Raw genomic sequence first — 22,528 nt, forward strand, 5'->3', positions numbered from 1 at the left:
CTGCTTTTGTTGTGCTTTGAAATTTTTGGTAACAATTTATTTATCATTGCCCAAAATATGTCTATTTTATTCATGTTTCTCTTATAATTTCTCTTATAACTTTCTCTTATAACTTTTGAGTACAAAATCTATAGAAAAGTGAGAAATAACTTTCTGGATGCTTTTCCCCTTAAATTTTGATATAGCTTCTGCTAGAGGAAGTGGTCCACAATTTGAATGAACAATAGTCAGTGTTTTCCTTTTCACCATCAAAAAAAGTTCACATTTTTAATGAGGAATTTTGAATATACATGAAATTAGATAGACCAGTAAAGTGAACTCATCACCCAGTCCTAGCAAATGTGAACAGGCCAGTCTCCTTTCAGCTCTATCCCTAACCTCGGCACCATAAAGAGTGAGTCACCTTGTTGCACTTACTCTTCAAAAATAATACAAGACAGCATGTGTATGTTTAATTTATTCCATCAACTACATGAACCTGAGAAGAAAACAAATCTGTTGTAAAAATATCAAAGTAATTAATAACTTCTGGTCCTGAGAGGTAACTTTTTATCTGATGAGATGAAGAGAAGGATTAATACACATTACATATTCATACTAAAGAATTCACACAGCTCTTGGTCCTCATCACTCATAACTGCTATATTATACAACTGGTGGCACATGTTTTTCAATGACAGCTTGTTGATTGTCAAGAATGTATTTCATTGTCTAAAGAAACTCACAATAAATTATTTTCATTTGAAAAAAAGGTTTAAAACTGTTTATAGGACTTTCTTTTATAACAACTTTGCATAATTGTTACCAAGTGTTCAGAGTTTGTTGCCTCCAGTGTAGAATCTATGCTAATGGAGTGATATTTACCAGTTTGCCACTTTATTTTGTATGTATTCTCTCCATATTTCAATGATCTATCTGTAAGTCTTCAGATAAATAAGTCACTGTTTTTTTCATTTTAACATTTTTCCAGTCCTGTGCAATAGTGGATTAAATTCAATAAGTAGATGATTCCTAGAAATTATTTATTTAAGAACTTCACTTTTTATTTTAACTTCTGAAGGACAGAACTCTTTCACTTAAACTTGTCAACTATAACTACTTTTCAGCACTTCAGAGAATACTGAATTGTCTTTGTTCTTTAAAAACTGATTCAGTGTGTTTTGTTTAGTTTTCATGTGATCTACGTAAACAGTGCTTCCTTATACTCAGTACTTGGGAAAATTCTCAGCCTAAGCCCTGGTCTTAGGTCAGCTGTGTCTGTACTGTTGGAAATAATTTGCAAACAATTAAAGCAACCTTTATTGTTAATCAAGGCTAATTAAGATCTCAAAGCAATTTAACATTTTCTCAAAATATCTGATACTCATCTTTCTATCTTGTATTTTTTAGTTGTCTTTACATATTACTGGGATCACAATGTTGAAAAACACTTGTATTTATTCAAAACTGTTGAAAAAGTTATTGCCTTTTGTAATATGGTGAAAGACAACAGGATTCCTAATGAAATCAACTTATTAATCAAAATGGAGCTACTGTTGATCATCTGGAGAGTTCTACTGAATTTATAATTTCTCTCTTCTTACTTTCCCTTTCCTATACCAATTTTAGTTTCCTTCTGAAAATATCCTAATTCTCATAAACATATTTATCTTTCTATTGTAAATTATATTACTTTTTTGGTAATGTTTAATGAAGGAAATCATATAGAAAAGATAATTTATTTAACTACCATATATTTAACAGTTATATCAAATTAATTAACAATTAATTATGCAAATACATATTTTAAAATAATAAATTAATAAAAATAGTTCACACATGAATAGCACTAATAAAGTAGCAGATGGTTTCCGGAATTGTGTGATCTTCAGATCACACTATGAGGTAGGTGTACTATTAGCCTCTCTGTTTTAGAGAGGAGAAAACAGAGGAAAGAAAAAACCCGTGGCTACACGGGTTTAACAGGGAAACTAAGATAACCCGCATGAGGAATTCTAAGACAGAGATCCAATGTCATCCTGGTCAGGCAGATAAGATGGGAGAGCCCTGGGTTCAATGACAGGAGCGCATCCTTAGGGCCCTAGGAGAGGGTCTTAAATTGGCTCACGTGCATCTAAGGATTACTATTTGGATCTAGTGGGGTGTGACTGCAGAAATACTGGTCCAGACTTCATGAAATTTCAAGAGCATATAAAAAGAAGGAATTTTTTGATATGTACTCACTTCATTTTAAAATACTGAAATAGGGCCTCCCCTGGTGGCGCAGCGGTTGAGCGGTGGGCTGCGAAGCTGCCCACAGCCTCTGCAGCGCCGGTTCGATCTCCGGCCGCCGGCGAGGGTCCCACATGGCCCACAGACCTCTCCTGCTGCCCGCTGCTCCCCTCAGCAGTGTATTTCGTCACTCTGCCTGTTCTGTTCCCTGCTCTGGCTCTGGTGAGTTCTCTCACCCTCCTGCGCTTCTGACTGTACCCAGTGCTTGTATGAGTAAACAAATAAATCTTTTAAATAAATAAAATAAAATACTGAAATACTTTTAAAAGATAAATCTGAAAACATGGCTGCAGCTATGCCCTAATGCAGAACTACTCAGCCACAGTTTGTTCTTTGTAAAATCAGAGTATAGTTTGTATTTATACACTCAATTTTTCCTTTTCCATTTTCATTCAGTGTTTTGTAGTTTGTCGCTCTAGTTGGTAACACATTGCTCAACACTATGCTAGTCTCAAAGAAGGTACTTAGTAAATATCTGCGGTTGAACAAATGAGCAATGAACAAATGAACATTTGTTCTGTAATATTCCCTGAATCAGAAGCAGAGTTTGAGAGCTATAATGGGAATGTTTTAGGGACCTGAGTTAGAAAAGCTAACTACCAAGATAATTTATATGGTACAATCTATTTTCTAAAGTATATTAATTTTTGTTCCAGTTGCTCCTGTTGGTCAAGCATCAGATCTATAGCAAAGTAGGACATAAAATGCTGATCAAAAGCTGTAATTAATAGTCACAATCATTTTGAGTTCCTGATTCACCTATCCCACTTTGCGTACTCTACGAAGTACGTAATTACTTTCTAAAAGCACACATCCAGCTAATTCAGTAAGATCCCAAACAACCTTTGCTCCACTTATCTTGCAGTCCAGAAATCAGCACTGTCACCAACCAACCTGAGAAATATAACTATAATACTCATGCTATAGACAGGTGCAAATTCCTGTAGACCCAATAAACTTGTGAATTGAATGATTTTCATGAATTTCATTTTACATATTTCATTTTTTCTTAAATGTTTTCCTTTTATGTTTCATAATTCCAACAAAACAGGGATCATGTCAAATGGTTGGAAATATTTCCAGAAATGCCAGTAAACTGACCTTACTAACATCTGCCTGTTTGCATATTGTGGCTCACTGCATCTGTTCACATCACCAGAGTTCATCAATGCCATTCCTGAAACTTGCCCTTCAGACATGGAAGACAGAGGGAAGCTCCTTCTTCTGCATCCCCTCTCTCTTGTACCCAGTGGCCTCTGTTGCTACTGCTGTCTTTTGCATTTCGGTGCCTTCTTTTCCTCCAGTGTAAACATGTGATTAGGTACTTCTGGAGCCTGGCCAGACAACTCAGGAGTTTCTGGCCTCCAGTGTCTGTCCCCTAAGGCAACAAACTCAATCTATTTAGAGAGCTGTTAATTAAGTGAATTATGTTTGGTCAGGTATTTATGAGCAAAGAAAATAGGAATGGAAGTGTGCCCTATTGAAAAGACTGAGTAAGCTATATGTAAATTAAAAAAAAAAAACAAAAACAACAACCAGCACTACCAAAAGAATCTCTCTGAAAGGGTTTTTCCTCCAATCGAGTTTAGTTTTTTCCTTAACTAAATTTGAGAGAACACACTTGTTCTTTATTGTAATCATTCTCATTCCAAATATGCTTGTACGTTTGAGGAAAATGCAGAGAAGAACTGATAGGAATGTAAACACTGTAGATTTCACTACAGAACTAGTCAAGGAAATGCTATTTACTTAGAAGTAGAGCACTACAAAGCATGTCTGCCATCTGTAGTCCAGATGATGATGATTGTGGTGATGAATTAAACATTTAGAAATAAAACCTAATAGTTGTTTCTGTTTTCAAGGATAAGGCAATTGAAATATGTTTCATTCCCTGTAATGCACAAAATAGCTAGAATTCCTTTATTCATCATGTATTCATAACTTAGGCGATATATAAAGGCAGACACAGTAATTGTGGATTTTTGAGAGTGTGTTTTGGCACAATTGGCACAATGTAGGTTATGGTGCATGCTGATAATGTGTAAGACATAGGGACAAGGCCAGATGTTTGCAAGCATTCTTATCATCATTACTTACTCTTTAATGATGAATCAGGCCATAGGAGAGTTTGATCATTTCACATGCTGTCACTCACAAGCATGATTCAATACCTATCAATTAGTTCATCATGAGTATCCCCATTTCTGAAGCTATGAAAAGACATTTATGAAGCTGTTCATGACTCTTTACTGAATGAGAGGTAAAGAACACTAAATGGATTTGATCCCAGAGCACTGCCCATCAATAAATGGCTGTTCAAAATCAACATATAAAAGAATAGGGCAATAAAAATATTCAATATAATCATAGGCTATTCACAAATTCAATTCCATAGAACTGTTTTGATGTGATTTTTTTTTAAAAAAAAGAGTGAATTTGATGTGGCGTGGTGGGGGCAGTGGAAGTACTGGTGGCAAAATTATCACCTTTTATCCAAAAGTTCAGAGAGATTTCTAGTATGAAGTGAGATGTCAAAAGCTGTTTGTACAATCCAGGATGTGGAAATGGAGGTATATTATTCAGGAAATACAGCTGGAGAGAAAATGAGTGGCTGAGGTCAAGGTGGATTTTGGAGGAGGTGAAGCATAGCAATGACTTATGCAGCCAAATATGAAAAGATTAAGTTAAAGTACTCTCTTGTATTGTCCTGTAACACAAGATACTTAGTAATAGGCTCTAGGTTTTGAAGAGGTAAAGGATGCCCTAATCTCCACCCTGGTATATCTACCAATTTCTTTGTATTTCTCTGTCACTAACCAAAACAACTAGTTTTCTCATCAAGCAGAAGATATTCCTGGTTGAGAATGCTAGCAAAGAAATGGTGCAAGTGATCTTGTGTGGGTTCATGACTGAATGAAGAAGCTTTGGTTACTGAAAATTGAAGTGTCCTGTCCGGTGGAGTCAGAAGTCAGCTATGATAATATCACTATTAAATTATCAGGGAAAATTATTAAATCATCAGAAACTTTGCAAGCCAGTGTTACAATCATTATTTAAAATTATATTAAGCTTACCATTAAATAACATGTTAAAAACAAAAATAATAAATATGCAAAAATCTCTATTTCCTAGTGATTCTACCATATTTTGTTCTATCTAGGCTATTGAGATCATTTTCCTCCATTGCAGATGCATGAAGGAAATACTACACAGTTGTATTCCACTGGTCAATTCTCTCTGATGCCACACTGAGTGATAACATGCTGGTAGCTTGAACTCAGCTGTGTTGATCAACATAAACCTGCTCCTCACCACACCAGACCATCTCCACGCGTGGGCCTGCTCATGCAGCAGAGCTGATTTCAAAAGCAAAATAAAATCTCAATAGAAAACCCATGCAACAAATTGATAATTGTACAAGAGAACTCAAACTGATCTTGCTGTCTATGTTTTTGATTATTCAACCATTTATTTATTTTTTTTTTAAATTGAATACTTTCTACCACCATCCTGCACTCTCTGGATGCATACAATGAGGTTCGCCCTCAGGGAGTGCATGGCCTAATACACCCCGAAGGAGTACAGGGGTGATTGCAGTAGAGGCTGCTGCAGGAGGGAAGCATGAGGAGCATGGGTGACAGAGGCAGGGAAGTGAAGTGTTAAGGTAAGTGTGGGAATGACACCATAAATAATACAATGCTTGGTGCCGGCTAAAGTTGGCTATAGGGTAAATGCACATGAAGAGAGCATTAAAGCACGTAGGACCTCAGTTCTTCCCCGGCCTTGAAGAAGCATTGGCTGTGCCCTGGGAGGGGACCTCCAAATACCCGAAGTTGGGAGGGAGCAGATAGCACAAACCACATAGGAAGGGGAACCAAGAGGTTATCCAGCCTGAGGAATGGTCCTGCCCGTGAGAACTGCCCCCATAATAGAAGATTGCACATTAAAGTGACTACCTTGCAGTCCTTCCTTCAGCATCTTTAAGTCAGGCTACACGAGAACATCTGTTTTTTTCCATTCACCCAAACTGAGTGGGAGAGAGGAAGATGTTAGAAAAAGGAGGCCATGCCTGAGTCTTCATGGCAATAAAGATGGAAAGACAAGACAAATAGTAACTTCCAAGTGACAACCATACTGACATCATGGTTAATTTCCCCCCAAAAGAGCTATTTCTGGGTTGCTTAGAAATAAAACTGAAAGGCAAGAAGCAGAAGGAGATAAGAACGTATAGGAAGGCGGTGGGAAGTATTGTCACTGAGCTGTTGACAAGATTTTCAGTTTGTCCCTGAGACTGGGCTTGCAGCTCTGAAATGATGATTAAGTTCCCAACAATTTCTGGACAAATACTTCTAATATCAGGCAAGTGAGAAGTAAATTGAAAAGACATTATTAGAAATAAGTATCTATGTATAATAATTTGCCATCTCCTTGCCTGAAAGAAGAGATTTCATCATCTATATTCATTGCTTTTGAAAGTGCTAAACTGAATCCTATATTTCTTGATGTTAAATTGAAGTCTGTAGTTATCAAAATGCTGACAAGTTGAGTTATTGACTATTTTCAGGGCCCATGCAAAGAGTTTCCCGTTAATAACATTCACTGTGTACACGGATAGAAGAGAATTATTTGGAGCTATCAAATGTGTTATTACAACTTATCCTGTATGCCCTAAAGAAGACATTTTTGACTTACGGGGGAAAAAGGGATTTTGCAGGGAGTTGACAAATGACAAATACCATCGCCAATAATAAAAAAAAAAAAAATGTAGCAAAGCAATTCTGCAATAACTCAGTTATAATCTGTCATTTTCTCTTTGTTTTTCAATGATATTTACTATGCTCATCTCACAAAAAAAAAACAACTAAGAGGTGAAAATAGAAAAGGAAAACTCAGATGAAGAAGTCTGTTTTAAATTTTGACTTATCATGTAAGTTTAAACATTCATACCAAAAAGATTGATCATTTCCTTTATTTCCTACTAAAAACACCACAAACTACTAGATTAAGGACACAATGGTGTGTCATGTGCCTTTAAGAGAAAAAAAAGGAAAATGTTTTTTAAAGTTCTGATTTTAAATATAATTGGAATAATGCAGGGATAAATAAGAGGTTATGACCATAGGGCATGAGAATCTTTATTGGCAAATAAGAACCTCAAACTCCCTTTTCAGGATGTGATTGTCTATATAAATAGTTCTCAAACCTTTTGTATGTTTCATCCTGTGAACTATTTGACAGATTCAATATGGGCAGTTTTGGACAAATCCAAAACATGGTGCCACACAGACATAACTATGTGACACACCCCACAACACAGAAAGACACATGCACCATCCAGAATTGAATGGGGACATGATGATACTTTTGGAAGTCTTGCAACCACACTGTTGACATGTATTATACAGTCCTATAGCCCAAGTGCCATGTAGAACATGAGTAGCTCTGGTCCTCAAGAAATGTGTTGGCGCCTTACCTCGTGGCATCAGGATACTCCCCCTTTCTGTGATTGGCTGTGCTTCTTTTGGCCCAGTGCGCATGACGACCTCCGGCGCACCAAATAAGGGCATGTGCCCTTCCGGGATTAGCTTCTTTTGGCCCAGTGCGCATGACGGCTTTGGCCTGCTTCTTCCGCTTCCGGTCCCCAGCTATAAAGCCCCACCAAAACCGAAAGTAAACGAGACCTGCGATAGCCGAAGGAAGAGTGCACGTGTCTCCCTCCGGTGTACCCCTGTTCTTCAGGTCGCTGCTCTCCCCTCGAGAACCTCGTTGGACAGTCCGCGGGCTCGGACAGGTGGCGCCCAACGTGGCGCTCGAGGTATGAGAGATTTACAGTAGACCCAGACGCAGCGCGCGGCGCGAGTTACTCAGGACCCGACCCATTCGGCGGGACAGTCATTAGGTAAGTTTTGGCGTCTGAATTGTTTAAAAAAGGGACAGGCATTTAGTGAGCACCAGCTTTATGTTTCCCAGCTCAAGGAAGCTCTTAGGACACGCGGAGCTAGGGTTAAGTCTAAGGATCTCTTTTCATTTTTTGATTTCGTCCAAGAAACATGCCCGTGGTTACCTAAAGAGGGAACCATTGATGAAAAACGTTGGAAAAGGGTCGGCGACGCTTTAAACGATTTCTACCGCGTCTTTGGACCTGAAAAAGACCCTGTGATGGCCTTTTCCTATTGGAACCTCATTAATGATCTTATAGCCAAGCGAGGAAATGATCCTGGCTTACAACACACTATTTCCCATGCTGAAAATATTCTTAAAAGCGCTCCCTCCAGTATTGCTGAGGCTTCTCCTCCCGAGGCTTGTTGCGAAGACCTACTCTCCTTTCATAGTGATGATGAGACTAATCCCCAAAATAATGCACCCCCAGTGCCAGATGATGCCCCCCAACCTGCCGGCACCCCCGTAAAGGAGCCCCATCCAAATACACTTCCCCCATGCAAAAGCCTCTACCCTTCTCTGCCGCGACCCCGCCGTAGGTCCCCTCTGGCTTCCGAGGTAGACTGGGACGAGTTGGCAGAACAAGAGGGTCGCTACCGGCCTCCCCCCCTCCCCCGCCACTATTGCCAAGGACCCCATAAAAAAGCCTGTTTTAATGCAAACACTTGAGACCTTGGGAAACCAAATTAATACTCTTGTTAACCGTTTTGATAAATTGTGTGCTGCTTTCCCCGTGTCTGCTGACGGCCCTTCTGCTCCGCCCCCACAAGTTAATCCGCCGCCATTTTGTCCTTCTGTTCCCGCCTTGCCGCCATTTTGCCTTCCTTCTTCCTCCCTTGTTGCCTTGCGGCCTTTTTCTTTGACTCCTCCCACTCAGCCGCCCTCTGCGTCCCTCCCTCCTCCTTCGCGCCCTGCTCCATTACATCTCTTTCCGGTGGTTGAAACCACCAACGCCCAGGGCGTTGTTCAACGTCATCATGAGCCTCATAATTTCCGCAACGTTAAAGAACTAAAAGAGGCGGTGTCCCTTTATGGAGCCACGGCGCCCTTCACCCTCACTGTTTTGGACACCTTAGCCCAATCCTCTCTCACTCCGTCGGATTGGTACTCTCTGGCAAAGGCCACCCTTTCTGGGGGCGATCACCTCCTTTGGAAGGCTGAGTTTATTGATAATTGTAAGGTTTTTGAAAGACAAAACCCCTCATTCCTCGGCCCAGCTTGTAGAGCTTGAGGCGGTGATCACTGTTCTTTCTTCCTTTGCCCATCAACCTCTTAATTTATATACAGATAGTGCTTACATCGCCCAGTCGGTCCCCCTACTTGAAACCGCCCCATTTATCAAAACATCCTCCATGGCTGCGACCCTTTTTCAGCAGTGCCAGGCGGCCATCCGGAACCGCACCGCTCCTTTCTTCCTCGGCCATCTTCGGGCCCATTCGGGTCTTCCGGGACCCTTGACACACGGAAACAACTTGGCCGATGCAGCCACTCAGACAATTCACGTTCTTTCGGTCACCCAGGCCCAACAAGCCCATGACCTCCATCATCTCGATGCCCGGTCCCTGCGTGTGTTGTTCCGTCTCACCCGAGACCAAGCCAGGCACATTGTTCGCTCCTGCCCAACGTGTGCTACTTCCCTTCCTGTCCCTCACTTGGGTGTCAACCCTCGTGGTTTGGCCCCTCGAGACCTCTGGCAAATGGACGTCACCCATGTTTCTGAGTTTGGTAATCTCAAGTATGTCCATGTTTCCATTGATACCTTCAGTGGATTTTTAGTGGCTTCTCCCCATGCTGGGGAGGCCACCAAACATGTTATCTCCCATCTCCTTTATGCCTTCTCTGTTTTAGGCGTGCCTAAGGCCCTTAAGACTGATAATGGACCGGGCTACACTTCCAAGGCATTTTCTGAATTCTGTGCCACCCTTTCCATTACTCATACTACTGGCATACCATATAATCCCGAGGGACAGGGCATCGTTGAAAGAGCCCACCAGACACTCAAAACCGTTATTCGCCCGGTTGGCGCCCCGCAATGTCCTGTGTCATGCCTTGTTTATTTTAAATTTCCTCCGCTTGGATGATGCTGGTAAAAGTGCAGCCGACCGCTTTTGGCACTCCTCCACCTCCACTCAGTTTGCGTTGGTCAAATGGAAGGACCCACTTACCGGCTCTTGGAATGGTCCAGACCCTGTTTTGATTTGGGCTCGTGGAGCGGTTTGTGTCTACCCCCACAATGCTGACTCTCCTCGCTGGCTCCCAGAGCGCTTGGTTCGCGCTGTACCTGCGCCACCCAGCGCCACTACAAAACCTCCGGACGCCGCCGAGGCGCCCCGTCAACCCCTTCCACCCAGAGTGGCTGAGTTCCTCTGAGGCGTCTCTTTTTGTTTCCTTTTCAGGATGCCTGTGGCCACCTGGATTCTCCTGGTTTTTCAACAGTACCCTGTCGCCCGTGTCTTAGCCGGCCTCGGACCACCCGCCTCTCTCGCATCCGCGTCTTCTTCCTTGGATTCGCCCTGCAACTGCAAGGCATTACCTCTGCCCTGGCCACGGGTGCCTCCGGTTTGGCCATCTCCATTTCCAGGAACTTGCAACCAACCCCTTATGGACTTGCCTTAATGGACTTTTACTGTATTTGCTTCCCCTGTTGGGTCCCCCCTGTTATCTCTTTTATTGTTACTTGCTATAGGTCCTTGTGTTTTAAACAAAATTGTTGGGTTTGTAAGGCAACAAATACAGTCCCTTCAGGCGAGACCTATCCAGGTGCACTATCACCGCCTGGAAATGCTGGAAAGCGGGGGCGCATATACGGATCTCCGGTCGCCGTCTGCGCCTGGCCAGTAGGTAGCACAGCCTACATGCTATGGGAGTCCCACCGTCCTGACCTTTGGCAGCCTTTTAACTTCAGTCATTATCCAGCTTCCTGGCTGGGCCCCCTTGAGGATGCTGGAATGGATAGCCAATGACGGGTAAGATGGAATGCGGGACAAGACCAACCTAAGACAGCCCCCGCTCCCTTTCCATCTAGGACTGTCGGGTGATGACGGGTAAGGCTCGTCCCTGCAATTCACAACCTAAGACAGGCACATTCCTCCTCACTAATAAAGAGAAAAGGGGGATCTGTTGGCGCCTTACCTCGTGGCATCAGGATACTCCCCCTTTCTGTGATTGGCTGTGCTTCTTTTGGCCCAGTGCGCATGACGACCTCCGGCGCACCAAATAAGGGCATGTGCCCTTCCGGGATTAGCTTCTTTTGGCCCAGTGCGCATGACGGCTTTGGCCTGCTTCTTCCGCTTCCGGTCCCCAGCTATAAAGCCCCACCAAAACCGAAAGTAAACGAGACCTGCGGTAGTTGAACGAAGAGTGCACGTGTCTCCCTCCGGTGTACCCCTGTTCTTCAGGTCGCTGCTCTCCCCTCGAGAACCTCGTTGAACAGTCCGCGGGCTCGGACAGAAATGTAGCTTTTAGTAAATGGAGAGACACCAACAAGACAAGTCACATTATGACAAAGTAAGTCACTTTGTCAAAATGACGTGGAGGACAATGCTATGGAGTTACCCAGAATGGAGAGATTCACCCAATCCAGAGTCAGGGAATGCTGCACTGAAAAATTGACACTTAGAAGAGTATTTTATCAAAAAAAAGAAAAAGTCTGGAACTAATATCTTTTAGTTAATTCTAAAAAGCAAATACTACAGAAATAAAATTGAAAGTTTTCCTGAGGAACTGTGCACAGACTATATAAAAGAACTTCTGAACCATGAGGTGAACTTCTGAGGCCTGAGGTTGTTCTCACAGCACACACCATTTTGTTCTTTTTAGAACTATCATGTGTTTGTTCTGTTAGAGCCGTAGCTTCAGATTGTGGTACATGAGGTGAGAATGGGGTTTCCTCAAGTGGACAAATGCCCCCAGAAAGTCATCTTGGGAAATTATCAGGCCTGGGATTTTAAAAAAAAAAGGATTTTGTAAACAGCTTAGAAAAACATTCTTCTTTGGGGGCAAGATCTCAGGTAAAGAGACTCCTAGAGCTTTTCTGATGCTGGGGTGAGTGTAAGAGGCGCTGAGTGAAACAGGCACAGGCATAGGGGTTTCCATATGGTCAGGAGAGGGGAGAACTTAGGAGACCCTAAAACAGATTTGCTCATGGTCAGAAGTGTAACTTCCTGTCTCTCATTTCCCTTCTATTTTCCTCAACTCTCACTGAAGTGTGATTGGAAGGTACAGCTTTGTTCCTGTGCTGTGGGTGATTGGGAGAGGACCAGCACATGTGTGCAGCCCACCAACAAAGAAGAGAGTGGTGTCCCTTGCTATCACTAGGAAGGGGCCAACAGGCCAGGCTAAGGAGCAGAGGACGTGGAGTGGGAAGAAGAGTTTCAGGCAGCACCGCAGTTGATTTGCTGTCATTCTTTCCTGTCTGAAGTGTTAGTGAAACTAAGATAGTAAGCCCTGGTCACTGGCCTACCTTGCTGATCTCAGTAAGTTGCAAGGCAAAATTTTGTGGTGCAACTGGAAATTTTCCATGAGCGTTTCTTACCAGGAAACACATCATTGACTCTGTCTGTTATGGTCAGCACCTGTGCTGTAACATAATGCTGTTACATCATGCTTCAGAAACAAACAAGCCAAGAATCTCAGGAGCAGAAATCAAGATGTTTATACTAATATTTAATGCAAGTAGCCTCTGCTCAAAGTCATCCTCTTTCCTGGACTTGGGCTGAAGGAGCAGCCACCATGGGAAGTGTGGCCAGTCACTGTGGCAGAGGCAGAGTGTGGAAATTCTACTGGGTCTTACAGCTTCCACACAGAAGTGACAAGGGTGATGTCTGCTTACCTGAAGCAAATTCACACACAGGGAAAGACAAGGCAGTTAAGATGTGTGTGCTCCTCCTGATGATTCCCACACACCCTATATGTTCCCCAGATGATCCCTTGAATCCCTTGCTGAAGAGTAAGTTGTTTTAGTCTAGTACACCATGACCAAATTTAAAATGTACTGAACAGACCGCGTTTGCTTTCCAGACAAGAATACTTCTGTCAGGAGGGCTTGGTTGGAGATAGAGAATAGAGGGACAAAAGATTAAGTGGAGAGTAGATGATGAGTGAAACAGAAGAAAATAGAGAAATCGGAGAGAAGGAGAATCACGACACGAAGATCCGCCATCTTGTCAATGAAATGGCTTTGGCGTAACTTGCAACTCCTTTGACTTTCCATAGGACTTTCTCTAGGTCCTGACTACTTAAATACAAGAAAGATCCCCAGGGAAGAGGAAGCAACTACCTCTCAGGTATAATTTAAGGGTTTTTTTTAAAATTTATTTTTTACATCATTGTTCATTTTTAAACAATATTTGCTTCCCCCTCCCTAGGTGGAGTCCCCAGAGAATTTCCTTCACCAATGCACCCGTGCACCATCACCACAGTCCTCTGTGCTCCGCCCACCCTCCCTCTGATCCCTCTTCATCCTCTTCAGGATCTTTAGGTATCTATTATTTCACAGACTGCTGCCTTTGCACATTTTCAGATTGCCAGAGCACAGATGCCAGCAAGGAGTGAACGGCAGGAAGGAAGCAGGGATTAGGGCACCGGAAGTTTATTTCCAGTGAGCATCAAGGGCTCAAGCTGCCTACAGTGCCATGGCACCTGACTTGTATGGTGGGGATCAGCAGTAGTTCCCTGCCCTAGGCCAACTCCTCAGGTACATGTCACTACAGCCTTGTGCCAGTCTCAGTATCTTGGTTCTGTGTGAACTATAGATGTAGCTCTGGATGAGGACTAGAGTAGAGACAGGGCGTGGTCCAGGAAATGTTCTCTGCCTTTTCAAGTATAGAGGCTTGTCCTGGGTGTTTTCACCTTTTATTAAGATCCAGGTGTTTCAACTCTGGCTAGTGAGAACATTCAATTGTCTTGATTTGGGCCATGGGTAGAGCTCAGAAGGTGTTTTGCACATCACACTCTCAGGTTGCTAAGAATAGCCCCATCTACAAGGAGACCCATGTGATCCAGCCTGGCTCTCCCTGCAGGTTAGGGCTCCATGTCTTCTAATTAGGGAGGCTTGGACTCAAACCCATAATCCTCACTCTGCAATCTCACTCCTGCAGTCTCCAGTGGCGCATCCCTTGTCCTGCACACCGACAACTCTGTGCACCCTAAAAAGGGAATTTTCATAGGTTTGTTGATAATATTAAATAATGCATGTCAATATTTAGGACAGTGCCTCATGCTCTATAAAAGTTAGACCTGATTATTATTATTATTTTCAGTGTGAGAATCATGTTTAACATAAGTACTAGCAAGTATTGCAATGGATAGAATAATCTCAGTTTAGCATTAACTTCATAACTGTGACTTTTGGGACGTCATTTCATTTCCCTTAAGCCTCAGTTTTCTCATATATAAATGGGAACAATCCTTTTGGCAGGTTAATTCAGAGACATGAAATAATGTGTGTAAACAAATTTCATGACCTCTAAAACTCAAGCCAACTACAAAAGATGAAAGATTAGAAAGATGAATCTAAGTTTGCTTCTTTTCTGGAAAACTTAAAAATCTCATTTTTTGCAATCATAGAGATTTTATATATCATTAAAACAATTTGGATGGATCTATATACAAAAAGTAAACATTTTCTATAGATATGATGCAATTTTAACACATCATGTAAAGAATGCTTTGTGGAAAACTTTTAAACTTTAATTTTTTTTTAATATGTGACCACGGAGACATATTCAAGCCTAGTGCAGACCTCATCTAGCTCCAGATATACAATTTACAATGAACCTTCAACTGTGTTGAATGTTGCTGAAAAATTAGCAATAATTTTAAAAGATCTGATGTCAGTCAAAATTGATTTTTTTTTACATCTTTTCAAAAAGATACCAAGACATCAACATTTTAACAGCTAAAAGGGAAGTGGGAATTTGAAGAATGGCATTATCCTATTAAATGTCAGAGATTGTATGTCCGAAAAATATACAATTTTCTCCTTTGGAATCAATAAAACTATTTTTATTTTGATTGGGAAACATGAGTCCTTTAAAGAATTTTATTTTTCTTGAATTAGCCCTCATGCAAAAATTTTGCTTTCCCCCTCTTGAAGACTGTCAGAATTTTTATAGTACCCCAAGCTCAGCCTGGGAAAATGGCAATTTTAAAATTACAAATCAGGTCTTGGCATGATGTTTAAAACATTAGCCTGTACACAACAAAAGAAGTCACAGATCCAACCATCTGTTTTCTTAGCATGCTAACATTTGATAAGTGGAGATTTTGAAAATAAAACTGAATACACTCATCTCCGGACTATTTCAATGAAAGAGTAGCCTGACCAAACAAAAGCTAGTGCTTTTTCTAGCAAGTTTGCAAATACTATTGTAGAAGAGGTTCAGCAGAATAAAGAATAAAAGAAAAAAAACTGAGAGATAAATGACGAGAATAGGAATGTGAACATAGCGCTACAACATCCTGTTTTTCTCTTTCAGTTTAAAGTATCGCCATCCATTCTGTCACACCCTGCTCTTCTCAAAAATTTACAAAGAAGGAATTGGACGGCACAGCAGACTGGCACGGTGTCCGGCGTAGACATTTTCAAGCCTGGTGCAGACCTGCTCAGAGAAGCTCCTCGGTGAATCCAAGGTTGGGGTAGGCACTATTGACTACCTTCTTTGCTAGCAAAATCTTCATTTTGCTCAATTCTCAATATGCCTACCCCTCTGGGGCATAACTCATGACTGGTCTCAGTCTCAGTCAACTAACTCCTTGCTAATAGAGGTGGTGGCATAACCCACTCCTGGCCACTGTGATGTAATGGGTTTTCCTGGGGACTCTGGGGAAGAATTTCCTCCCATAAAAAGAGGGAGAGGCCCTCACAGTCTGCACTTGGTGCTTCCCTCCCCTTTCCTTTGAATTTTCATGTGTGACCACACTTCACCTATCTCTGGGTAGCTTACCCAGAGGCTTCAAATGTATTGAGCATCACTGAAAAATTAACAGTAATTTTAAAAACTCCAGTGACAATCTAAGTTGATTTATTTTCCTCTTTTTTTTCCCTAAAGATTTATTTATGCATGCAAGAACTGGGTTATAGGCCAGAGGTGCGGGGGGGCTAGAGGATTCACCAGGGACAGAGTGGGGAACAGAACAGGCAGATGTACTGAAATACACTGCTGAGGAGAGCAGTGGGCGAGTCAGGAGAGGTCTGCTGCGCCATGTGGGTAGCTGTCTGGCCGGCTGGGGATGGAACTCATGCTGCAGAGGCTGCAGAGGCTTGTTGCAGAGGCTGCTGCAGAGGCTGCAGATAGCTTCATAGTGCAATGCTTAACCCCTTGTGCCACCAGAGAGGCCCCTTTCCCATAGAGTTTTACACTGTACTTTTCACTAGTTCTCTTGGACAAATGATACTACATTTACAACCATAAAACGACAGAGCTGGAATTTACCCTACATCTGCAATTAGTAGATGATAAAAAGAAATTCAGAAGTGATTATTCTTGTTTAAAGGATTGAGCCTTGTTCATGTAAACGCCTATGAGAAAGGAAAATATGCAACCTATATTTGAATTTTTCCATGAGTGACTGTAACAGAAATCATTTCCTAGGAACAGGTTTGTCTGTGGAAGAAAACATAAGGCGCTAGAAACCTGAGACAAAGAGTTTACCCATGGGAAGGAGAAAATACAGAAAGTGTACTGAGGTGCCATGATCAGTGCCTTCTTCAGTTTTCCTAAGGTCAGACCTGAAGTAAAATATTCCACAAATGTCATGTGAGGTGGAATATGTATTTTTTGAAATGTCCAATAAGCATTCCCTCCCCAAAGCATGAGAATTCCAGCCTCAGCAAGCTTTGGGCTGCCATCCCCTGTTCCAGGTAACGTAGGTGCCGGGCACTGGTAAGTGGGAGGTCACCAGGGTCGCACAACCTCATGAAAGACTTTTAAAGAGCTAAAATAAATACTATAAAGAAAATAAATTTTCAAAATAAATACTATAAATAATATCAAAGACCAGTTTCAAAAGCTGCAAATATTTTCTCAACTTCTACAGTCCAATTCTTTCATGGTCATGTAGATGCAATTGACTACTCAATTCATTTGAATAGTTGGTTTACAAGATTGTCTTAGAATTTTGACAATTCTGCCCCTACTTTCCCCCACAAACATTTATGGAAACCAAAATTATTTTGATCAGAAAGAATAAATTATTTCAACTTCATTGTAAAAATAACACATATATGTGCCCATGTCTACCCCTATATTCCATTCTCCTATCTCTAGTTAGCAAAAAGTAGAGCACAGCAGATTCTGGATAAATATTTGAGGAACAAATGCCAAAAGAAATGAAGGAAACATGGGAATGCAGAAAACCAGAATTTTAGAGTACCCCCTATTTTGTATATTCATTTGTACAGTCAAACTTGTTTCACAAATGTTTCTATGTGTATTTTAAATTGTTTCTATTTTTTTTCTACAGAAGAGAAGACAATTGTAGTGCCATTTCCTGAAAATGCTGGGTTTTCCAAAAATTTCAACTGTATTACCTATTATAATGAGGGACAGAAGAAATGTATGTTGCTCCATTTTTAACATGTGTGGTGGAAACAAGTCCAACTGTTTCACTTGCCTCCACAAACCTCTCTGCTATATAGGTCAGTCTTAGACATTTAGTAGAGTTTTATACTTCAACCAGAATAATTTCTAAGGCTGATGTAACCAAAGTAAGTAAATAATAAATGTTCTCCTTCAGTTGATATTACCTGGGGATAATGTGAGTCATGGCATAGTTTCTCTGGGCATTTGAAGTATGATTTTAACCAAGCTTGTTTCAGGGGCTCTAGGAGCTGTGCATGCAGCTCTGGGAGTAAATGAGGAGTCTGTCATTGAAACTCCCTGGAAATGTCCTCATTAGTAACATAAATTAGCAAACATAATACTGATGCTTCTGTTTCAATTCCAGGTGGGGCACACATGTCATTCCAGTAAATCATTTCATGCAGACCCTCTGCTAAGGCTTCTAGCTGGGATTTTCATTCAGAAACACTAAGGAGAAATAATTTAGTTAAGAGTCTAGTTTTTAGGTTTCCTTGGGCAGACTGTAATAAAATTTTATTACCACCATCAACACGAGCCACAGAGGATATAACAGGACTTGAGTTCAAATCACAGACTATTTCTGATTGTGGGTGCCCACATTGTGCATACTCAGGACTCCCCTCACTGTTGACAAAACTGACCTTGGGAAATAAAGAGCTTGTCTTAAGTTCTGGCTTTCCCATCTAGTGATTCATCCAACAAACACATATTAAGCACTCGTTTGATGCTAAGCATCATTCTAGATGTCAGGAACCCTGCAGACAACAAAACAGTTCCTACCTCATGGGTCTTAGTTTATTAGGCAGATATAATGCACAAACACTAAGTATATAACATGATACTGGGTAACTGTAAGTGCTATGATGAAGGATAAAAAAGGATAAAGGGGTGACACTAATATTTTCAGTAGGGTTCTCAAGGGGAGAGGTGTCTTTGAGAAAGAGGGTGGATGAATTAATGAGTCAGATTTAAACCTTGGAACCCACTCCTGTAAATAAAAGACATCAAGAGGGGAAGTCCTGGTAAGATTGTCTCATATGACTTCATGAGCCTTCTGATAAGGTCCTCAGAGACTTAGAGGTGGCTGCTACTATCACAGGTTCAGATGACTGTTAGTACTGTCATCTCATTGAGGTGCAATGAGATAGGAAGAGAAACCTGTGCTCTGTGTTCGGCAATAGTAAAATTCCCAGAAGGAGGAGATTGTGGTGAAGAGAAACAGTGATCTTTAGGCATTCTAGCCACCCAAGAAAGTCAAGTCAAGACCAAGTATACAGCTGGAGGACTGGAAAGGAAGACCAGCATAGAGAGTACCACACATTGGACCCCATCTTATTTCTCCTTAACTAAGTGTACCTTTCTCAGTCCACTATTTATATCCTCTGCAGCCTCCGAAAGCACACCTGTGGTGAGAACGCGCACTTAGACATTATTCTGGTTTGTCAACACCAGAATGTAGAGCAGAAGTGCCCCCCTAAAAGCAGGCCTTCAGGGATCTGCTCAACTGAAACCAACAGCAGATTAAGTTTCATGGAAGCAAAGAATTCTCAAATCGAAGATGAGAAGTGTATGCATCTGAATAAGGGGAAGACGGGCTGCTTATGTGGCGAGCAAAGAAGCCACTGTACAAACTGAGCCCCAAAGAAGCCACTGTACAAACTGAGCAAATTAGGTGTTTGTCTGCAGCTATGACAATGGAATAAATGGCCACAGTCAAAGTCATAATGAAGGAAAGAAAGGACCTATGATCAAAGTTGATCTAGATGATGACATAACTGCCCTAACCAGGACATTGGCATATGCTGAGGTAACTATAACCCAGAATACTATCAGTCAAGAGAGAGTCAGGGAGGGGCAGATTAGAAGCACCGTAGATTGTTGCCAAGGATATTTTTTCAATTCTTAGTCTCTAAAAGCCAGAGATGAAAAATATGTAGCCAAACAGTAGCTGGTCCCAAACACAGAAGCCATAGATCTCCTGATATGTACTAAATGACCTGCCCTTGCTGCCCTCAGCAGAGACAGTAAGGAGAGCATCAAAAGAACACAAGAAACAGAGACTTCAAAACCAACACCAAGGTACTCATGGTGGAAAGCAGACCACATCTGTCTGTAAAATTCTATCACCTGAACAGAGCCAGTTCTGAGATCAGTTTCTGAAGCACAACTTCCCTTAAACCAGGAAAAAAGATCAGAGTGCTCAGTATCCCAAGTCAAGCAGCTATCCCCTCCTTAATAAGCAGGCTTAATGGAAAAGACAGGGCCTGAAACTTTTCCATTTGGGTGAAAAGCAAAACAAGTCTGCAAAGGAGAAAATGAAGCTGTAAGTCAAAGGAAAGCAGGGCAGATGCAGTCAGAGGGCACCACAATCAGGGACCATATTCCCCTAGAATAGAACACCCTAAAGTAGAACACCCTGAGAACACGTCTGAAGACCAGGGAACAGGGTGGCAGTTTTCCTAGAGGGTCCTTTCTGGCAGTTCAAAGATTAGTCATAGCTTTTGCTATTGGATCACCAGTTGGTATAGTTGCTAAATTTAAAGACTGTCTCACATATAATCATGCTTGTCTGGATCCAAAGTTGAGAAATGGCATGGCATCAGAACTCAGCTATCACAAACATCCCTTGGATAAATCAGTCTGGGAACACTCAAAAATACATGGCTAAGTGTACATCCCACCTGAGAGTCTGAATTAGTTGGTTTATCCTTTTCCAGAAATTTGGATAAAGAAACATGGTTATACCTTGCTTTAAAGGCTGAGTCTCAGTTTTATGAATTTACCAAAACAAAGATTTACAAAGGAAGGTGACAGATTGATCTTTTTTAGTCCCTTATTTAAGACTTTGTGGGAGAACCCTGACTAATATACTTAGGTCCTGTCACTTTTACTTTTTCCAGTTGCTTCTCCCCTACTCCTGACCTTTTTATTTCCTCACCTGCCCAGAAGCCCTATTCTTCCCTTTTGTGTTCAGGGCCTGGCATGTAATAGAAGTTCCTCCCACGCCACCAAATATGTAATGCTACTGCTAATTGAGGTGCAGTTTGGAAAACAGGGTATTATTTGTTATTCTTAATCCAAGTTTTGTAATTATCACAGTTGCTATTTAGAACATGGTGGACTCACCAGTCGCCTTAAGCCTCACCTCTGAGTGATCTGTGTCTAATCACCGAATGGAGTGTCCACGTTGTAAATGTCACCCCGCTCCACTGCTCAGATATATGCCCTCATTAAGGTCAAGGAGAAGATATTTAAATATCAGGGTTGAGCTCCTGAGCAATCATGTCATTTCTATTGATCACCTAATGAAAATTTATGGCATTTAACAGTGAAGAGATATGTTTACATGGGATGCCGGTTTCCACCACTGTGCTCACACCACTTCGGGGAAGCCTTTTACCAGACTTGTTCTAAGAATGCATTTACCTTTCTCCTAATCACAGAAAGCACGCTAGGACTGAGGAGAGCTGGGGCACTTTAGAATTGCAATTGCATTTCCAAGTGATAAAAATGAAATGAGACTGCTAAGCATCATGAAAAGCTAGAAAGTTGAAATGCAGAAGTCAAAGCAAAAGGAAGAAGAAATCTTTGTTTAATCCATTTGGGTAGATCGTGCCTCTGATAATTGACCGGTGTCATACTGATGTGATATTTAACAGCAACTACAAAGCCCAAATAGAGAGGATAAATATGAGCATAGAAATAGTCACACAGTGATAAACTATTAACACCTTAACAAGAAGCAGGAAAGCATAGCACATATTTGAAATGAGTGAGAAGGATGTCACCTGCAGAATCTAATTTATAGTCACAAGAGGAAATAAAAATTCCTAAGAAGCCACAGCAACTGTTCCAGGCACAGTGATCATGGACACTGCTTCTGGCAACTGCAACCTTACATTAATTTGTTTTCCTATTCATTTTAAAATAATTGTGAGGAGGCACAGGGAAATGGTATTACATACACACACACACACACACACACCCCACTCCCCCAGAGACCTGAGAGCCCTAAAGTCCACAGAGAGCCATGCAGGCAGGTCACCTTCTCCAAAGTCTTCCCTGAACTTTCTTATCTAAATGGACAGTGCACCCCAAAGTGACTCTCCAGCCCCTTCTTCTACTTGGTTGTCCCCACAGAGTGCTGCCTCTGTCATTGACCTGTCTGCCATGACACCTGGAGCAGAACTTATTTTGTCTGCCCCAGCTTCCTCTTTTGACAAATGGATATGTTAATAGTGCTGACTTCATAGGATTGTTGGGAGGATTAAATAAGTTACTATTTGTCAAATTGCATTTTTGTGAAATAAAGTGGGTAAATAAAATGTGTTTGTTGTTTGTTGTCTCCCCCGAGAGAACATAGGCTTGACGCAGGAACGGCCTGGGTTCATATTTCATTATATCCTCCATGCCCTGCACACAGTAGGCTCGCAATAACTTGCTGAAGGTGTGGCTGATAGCTCCCTAAGCTTCTCAGGGGCTTTCCTTGTATTCTATTGTTTCACTGCCTTCTGTTTCAAATGACTTTATTTGGTTGATTTTGCTTATGTATATAATTAAGGATTCACAAATGTTTTATGTCAACAAATTCTTTGAGAATACAGTCTTATTAATATTGGTATTAGTTTACTGAGATCTTATCATTGAAAACCTATAGTTCCTCCTGGCCCAAATACATGAATATTGTTCAGCATGTATTTTAACTGTAAGATAATGAAATGAAGCACTGTAGA

At 41.4% G+C, this 22,528-nt stretch overlaps 1 long non-coding RNA gene across 2 annotated transcripts; it reads left to right on the top strand.

Annotated features, from left to right (window-relative positions):
* The first annotated feature begins 7,739 nt into the window (after nucleotides 1-7,739).
* On the top strand, nucleotides 7,740-22,105 carry LOC119252642 (uncharacterized). Of its 2 annotated transcripts, none has more exons than XR_005126874.2 (6): nucleotides 7,740-8,170; nucleotides 10,608-13,496; nucleotides 13,578-13,690; nucleotides 15,690-15,849; nucleotides 16,806-16,935; nucleotides 17,677-22,105. It is a non-coding gene; the product is annotated as an uncharacterized LOC119252642 (long non-coding RNA). The 2 variants fall into 2 exon arrangements; XR_008553267.1 differs by having other exon boundaries at nucleotides 13,426-13,496.
* The last annotated feature ends 423 nt before the right edge of the window (nucleotides 22,106-22,528 follow it).

This window comes from Talpa occidentalis, unplaced genomic scaffold, assembly GCF_014898055.3.
Source record: "Talpa occidentalis isolate TD23 unplaced genomic scaffold, MPIMG_talOcc4v2.1 talOcc4.2, whole genome shotgun sequence".
Taxonomy (NCBI): Eukaryota; Metazoa; Chordata; class Mammalia; order Eulipotyphla; family Talpidae; genus Talpa; species Talpa occidentalis.